The following is a 7,082-nucleotide window of genomic DNA, read 5'->3' on the forward strand; positions in this document are numbered from 1 at the left end:
GTGTATTACTAATTCAGAGGCACTGTGGTTGCATAGAAGTATGTGGGCCCGGGGATCCCTGGGTGGCTCAGCGGTTTCGCGCCTGCCTTTGGCCCAGGGTGTGGTCCTGGAGTTCCGCGTCGGACCCCTGGCATGGAGCCTGCTCCTCCCTCTGCCTGTCTGTCTCTCTCTCTGTCTATCATAAAATAAAAATAAATCTTTAAAAAAAAGTATGTGGGCCCTGAAGTAGATGAGGATTCTGATCTCAATTCTCACTTTTTAGCTGGTTGACTTAGGACAAGTCACTTGTCAAGTCACTAGGTCTTAGTTTTCTCACCTTTAAAACAGAGATAAGAAAGCAATAGAAATGTCCAGTAACGGGATTGGTTAAATCAGTTTTTGTCTCTATTCAGGCAACAGACATACTCATTAAAATGTGGTTACATTAAAAAAAAAGAACCAATGGCAGCACAGCACAGACCATCTTTAGGGCAGTGAGACTATTTTGTATGGTACTATAATGATGGATGCATGTCATACATTATCAAAACTCATAGAATGTACAACACCAAAAGTAAACTCTATGTAAACTATGGGCTTTGCATGATAATGGTGTGTCACCCATTGTAACAAATGTACCATTCTGGTAAGGGCTGGTTTTTTTTTTTTTGTTTGTTTGTTTTTTAATTTTTTTTTATTTATTTATGATAGTCACAGAGAGAGAGAGAGGCAGAGACACAGGCAGAGGGAGAAGCAGGCTCCATGCACCGGTAGCCCGACGTGGGATTCGATCCCGGGTCTCCAGGATCGCGCCCTGGGCCAAAGGCAGGTGCCAAACCGCTGCGCCACCCAGGGATCCCTGGTAAGGGCTGTTTAAGGAGGGAGGCTGTGCCAGGAGGGTGGGCATGGGGTGCAAAGGGAATATATGAGAACTCTGTACTTTCAGCTCACTTGTGCTGTAAAACTAAAACTGTTCTAAAAATAGATTTTAGTCTATTAAAAGAACTGACACACAAAAATGTTCCTGATATGTTACATTTTTTACTTTTGTTTTTGAGAAATCTCTACACCCAATATGGAGCTTGAACTTACAACCCTGAGATCAAGAGGCCTGTGCTCTACTGACTGAGCCAGCCAGATGTCCCCATGTTACATTGTCTAAAAAGGAGTTAAAATATGATGCTAACTTTGTACAGAAATCCTATATACAGTTGACCTATGAACAACATGGGTTTCAACTGCATGGGCCCACTTGTACATGAATTTTTTCCAATACTGTATAGTACTGTAAAGTGTATTGTCCTTTCCTTATGATTTTCCTAATATTTTCTTTTATCTAGCTTACCTTATTGTAAGTGTACAGTATATAATACATATACAAAATATGTGTTTATCAACTATTTATGTTATTGGTAAGGCTTCCTGGTCAACCATAGTAGTTAAGTTTTGGGGGAGTCAAAACTTATATTTGAATTTTCAACCACAGAGTGGTCAGCACCCCTACCACCTTGTTTTTCAAGGATCAACTGTACATGTATACATGGAAAAAGACTGGAAGGAAATACTGGAGATAATACCTCAAAGGAGTGCTATTAAGTGGGATGTACACCTTTGTGACATATAGCAGGTTTCCTTTTTTTAAAATTTTTATTTATTTATTCATGAGAGACACACAGAGAGAGAGAGGCAGAGACACAGACAGAGGAGAAGCAGGCTCCATGCAGGAAGCCCGATGTGGGACTCGATACCGGGACTCCAGGATCACACCCTGGGCCGAAGGCAGGTGTGAAACCGCTGAGCCACCCAGGATCCCCTATAGCAGGTTTTCAATAGATACTGCTTCATAGATTACTATTATCATTATAAAATAAATATATCTGACTTCATGCATGGTCTGGGACTTTGCACTCTGAAACCTTAATATCCTTAAAATAAATAAATAAATGTATTTTGGTCTTTGACTAAGCCAAGAGTGCCCACAGTTGATAGGTCTGAATATGTATCAGCCATAGATGAAAGGCTGTAATATAGAATAGAGTGGGGAGTTGGTTAAGAATGTGGCCTGCAATTCCACACTTTCATTTTTGGCCTTGCTAGTTATCACATAGTACTCAATTCTATTACTTGTTATTCATCATTTATAAAGCACCTAAGTGCTGCAAGCACTATAAGACAGGTAAAAACTCAATCCCTGTCCTCATGAGAGCTCCTTAATTTTAATTATATATATAATGATATATATATGTGTGTGTATATATATATATACATGTTTTCTGTTTACAAAAATAAATGTTCGGGGATCCCTGGGTGGCTCAGCGGTTTAGCGCCTGCCTTTGGCCCAGGGCGCGATACTGGAGTCCCGGAATCGAGTCCCGCGTTGGGCTCCCAGCATGGAGCCTGCTTCTGCCTCTCTCTCTCTCTCTCTCTCTATCATAAATGAATGAATGAATAAATAAATAAATCTTTAAAAAAATAAATGTTCACTGTAAAAATTTTGTAAAATATAAAAAGTCTGAAGAAAAAAGCATTAATCACTTGTATCCTACCTATTAAATCTGGATATGACCACTGTTTTTTTTTTTTTTTTTTTTTTTTTTAAATTTTATTTATTTATGATAGGCACACAGTGAGAGAGAGAGAAGCAGAGACACAGGCAGAGGGAGAAGCAGGCTCCATGCACCAGGAGCCCGATGTGGGATTCGATCCCGGGTCTCCAGGATCACGCCCTGGGCCAAAGGCAAGCGCCAAACCGCTGCGCCACCCAGGGATCCCTGTTCTTTTTTGATATATATCTTTCTAGTCCTTTTTTGCATACATGTTTTTTGCAAAATTGGAATTCTCTTGCACAACATGTTCTACAACACAACTGTAATGACTGTATTATTTCATCATTTGGATGTACCATGATTTTTTAAATTAATTACTGCTGGATGTCAAACTTTTATTTTTGCACCACAGTCAAGCCTACATATAACTTAGTCAAACAAATGGAAGTACTATTTGGCAATCATTTGATTAGAGTGAGGTTCACTCTTTAGAACCAACAGTGGAAGCACATGGATTCTCCTTTAATCTTTTATACCATTCTGAAGTACCCTGGAATGAAGAAAAGGAAATATGTATTTAGGGAGACATTGAGGAAATGCTAGACTGTGAGCTCTTCAACCACAGAGACCAGTTTTCATTCATCTCTATCTCCGGCATCTAGCATACTCCCGATAGATACTCTATACATGTTTATTGGATGAATTGATAAATGGGTGAATAAAGGACAGAGAGAGGGGGGAAAAGCCCCAATGAACTCAAATTGCAGTAATACTTCTATGATGTAAGGCTTAACAAGGGCAAAGATAAAAGTGAAACAAGAGAAGAGAAAAGGCAGAAGGCAAAAATAAGGAATCTTCATCTTTCTCTTTAAAAGGGATTAGTATATGGGGATCCCTGGATGGCTCAGCGGTTTAGCACCTGCCTTCGGCCCAGGGCGTGGTCCTGGAGTCCCCTGATCGAGTCCCCGGATCGAGTCCCGGGATCGAGTCCCACATGGGGCTCCCTGCATGGAGCCTGCCTCTCCCTCTGCCTATGTCTCTGCCTCTGTGTGTGTGTGTATGTCATGAATAAATAAATAAAATATTTTAAAAAAATAAAAGGGGGATCCCTGGGTGGCGCAGCGGTTTGGCGCCTGCCTTTGGCCCAGGGCGTGATCCTGGAGACCCTGGATCGAATCCCACGTTGGGCTCCCTGCATGGAGCCTGCTTCTCCCTCTGCCTATGTCTCTGCCTCTCTCTCTCTCTGTGACTATCATAAATAAATAAAAATTAAAAAAAATTAAAAAAAATAAATAAAAGGAATTAGTATAAACTTGCAACTATATGGTCAATTAATCTTCAACAAAGCAAGAAAGAATATCCAATGAGAAAAGGACAGTGCTGGGGAACTTGAACCACTTTCTTACACCATACACACACAAAAATCAAAATGGATTAAGTATCTAAGTGTGAGACCTGAAACCATAAAAATCCTGAAGAGAGCATGCAGAGTAACCTCTTTGACATAGGCTGAGGCAACCTTTCCTAGATATGTCTCCTGAGGCAGGGGAAACAAAAGCAAAAATAAACTATTGGAACTACATCAAAACAAAAAGCTTTGGCACAGCAAAGGAAACAATCAACAAAACTAAAAGGTAACCTATAGAATGAAAGAAGATATTTTCAAATGACATATCAGATAAAGGGTTAGTATCCAAGATCTATAAAAAAGAAAACTTATCCAACTTAACACCCAAAAAACACAATCCAATTTAAAAATGGGCAGAAGACATGAACAGGCATTTTTCCAAAGAAGACTTGTAGATGACCAACAGACAGGTGAAAAGATGTTCAGGGAAATGCAAATCGAACTATAATGAGATACCACCTCACACCTGTCAGAATGGCTAAAATCAACAACACAATAAACAACTGGTGCTGTCGAGGATGTGGAGCAAAAAGAACCCTCGTGCATTCTTGTTGGGAATGCAAACTGGTGCAGCCACTGTGCAAAAACAGTATAGAGGTTCCTTAGGAAGTTAAAAATAGAACTATCCTAGCATATGACTCTTGATCTTGGGGTGGTGAGTTCAAGCCCCACATTGGGTGCAGAACTTGCTTAAAAAAATAGAACTACCATATGAAAATTAAAAATAGACTACCCTATGATCTAGTAATCACAATACTGGGTATTTACCCAAAGAATACAAAAACACTAATTCAAAGGGATACATGCACCCTATGTTTACAGCAGCATTATTTACAATAGCCAAGATACGGAAACAGCCCAAGTGTCCATCCATTGATGAATGGGTAAAGAAGATTTGGTATATATACATACAGTGGAATATTATTCAGCTATAAAAAAGAATAAAATCTTGTCATTTGCCATGACATCGATGGAGCTAGAAAGTATAATGCTAAGCAAAATAAGTTAGAGGTTGAGTTAAATAGGTTATGGGGATTAAGGAGTGCCCATGCTGTGATGAGCACCGGTTGACATATTAAACTATATTGTACACCTGAAACTAATATAACACTGTATGTTAACTAACTGGAACTAAAATTTTAAAAAGAGAGGGATTACTGAAATGTAGTGAAAAGGCACCTACCTATTCCTCCTTATCAGCAAGCCTAGTTGTGAGAGTCTAACCTACTAGTGTGCTTCTGACTAAACTCCCCTCTTTAACATTCCCTCTGTCCTGTCCAAACCTCTCTCCCAACTTTTTTAAGTTTTATTTATTTATTCATGAGAGACACACAGAGAGAGGAGGGGCACAGAGACACAGGCAGAGGGAGAAGCTGGCTCCATGCAGGGAGCCCAAGGCGGGACGATCCCGGGTCTCTAGGACCAGTTCTGGGCCGAAGGCAGCGCCAAACCACTGAGCCACCCAAGCTGCCCTCTCTCCCAACTTTGGAGGCAACATATCCCAATTTCCTCCACATAAGGTAAACTGACTTTATGAGACACACCCTAGGATCTATGTGGGTTCCAAGGTCTCTACAGACTTTCTGCTATGGCACTATAGCTTGGGAAATCAACTCAGGTTAATGATACTTCTTTAAATCCCACTTACATTTTTTAAATTTTTTAAAAGATTTTATTTATTTACTCATGAGACACACACACACACACAGAGGCAGAGACACAGGCAGAGGGAGAAGCAGGCTCCACGCAGGGAGCCCAACGCGGGACTCGATCCCCTGTCCCCAGGATCACACCCCGGGCTGAAGGCGGCGCTAAACCGCTGAGCCACTGGGGCTGCCCACACTTACATTTTTTTTTAAAATAAGAGCTTTATTAAGGTAGAATTAATATATTATATGATTTTCCCATTTAAAGTGTGTAATTCAGGGGCACTGGGGTGTCTCTGGTTGAGCGTCTGCCTTTGGCTCAAGTCATGATCTCGGGGTCCTGGGATCAAGTCCCACATTGGGCTCCCCTTAGGGAGCCTGCTTCTCCCTCTGCCTATGCCTCTCTCTCTCTCTTTCTGTGTCTCTCCTTAATAAGTAAACAAATACAAATAATAATAATATGTATAATTAAATGGATTTTGGTATATTCACCAATAAGTGCAAAATTACCACAACTTTTTAAAAAGATTTTATTTATTCATGAGAGACACAGAAAGAGAGGCAGAGATACAGGAAGAGGGAGACGCAGGCTCCCCACAAGGAGCCTGATGTGGGACTCGATCACACCCTGAGCCAAAGGCAGACACTCAACCGCTGAACCACCCAGGCATCCCCAGTTACCACGACTTTACGTTTTCATCATTTTATTTTTTATTATTTTAATTCCAGTGTAATCAACATATAGTGTTGTATTTGTTTCAGGAGTACAGTATAGTGATTCAACAATTCTATACATTACTCAGTGCTTATTAGGATAAGTGTACTCTCTTTTATTTTTTTATTTCTTTTTTTAAAGTGTACTCTTTTAGAGAGAGAGAGAGAGGGCAAAGGGAAAGAGAGAATCTCTTTTAAAGATTTTATTTATTTTGACAGGGGAGGGGCAGAGGGAGAGAGGGAGAGAGAGAATCCCAAGCAGACTCCATGCTGAGTGCAGAGCCTGATGCAGGGCTGGATCTCATGACCCCCGAGACCACAGCCCTAGCCGAAATCAAGAGACAGACACTCAACCAACTGAGCCACTCAGGTGCCCTGAGAGAGAATCTTGAGCAGGCTCCATGGGCAACACAGAACCCGACACAAGGTTTGATCTCATGACCCTGGGATCATGACCTGAGCTGAAATAAAAAGTCAGACGCTTTTTTAAAAAAGATTTTATTTATTTTTCAATTTTTATTTATTTATTTATGATAGTCACAGAGAGAGGCAGATGGAGAAGCAGGCTCCATGCACCGGGAGCCCGACGTGGGATTTGATCCCGGGTCTCCAGGATCGCGCCCTGGGCCAAAGGCAGGCGCTAAACCGCTGCGCCACCCAGGGATCCCGGTTTTATTTATTTATTCATGAGAGACACAAAGGCAAAGACACAGGCAGAAGGAGAAGCAGGAGAAGCAGGCTCCATTTGGGGAGCCTGATGTGCGACTGGATCCCAGGTCTCCAGGATCA

Source organism: Vulpes lagopus, chromosome X, assembly GCF_018345385.1.
Source record: "Vulpes lagopus strain Blue_001 chromosome X, ASM1834538v1, whole genome shotgun sequence".
NCBI classification, from domain to species: domain Eukaryota; kingdom Metazoa; phylum Chordata; class Mammalia; order Carnivora; family Canidae; genus Vulpes; species Vulpes lagopus.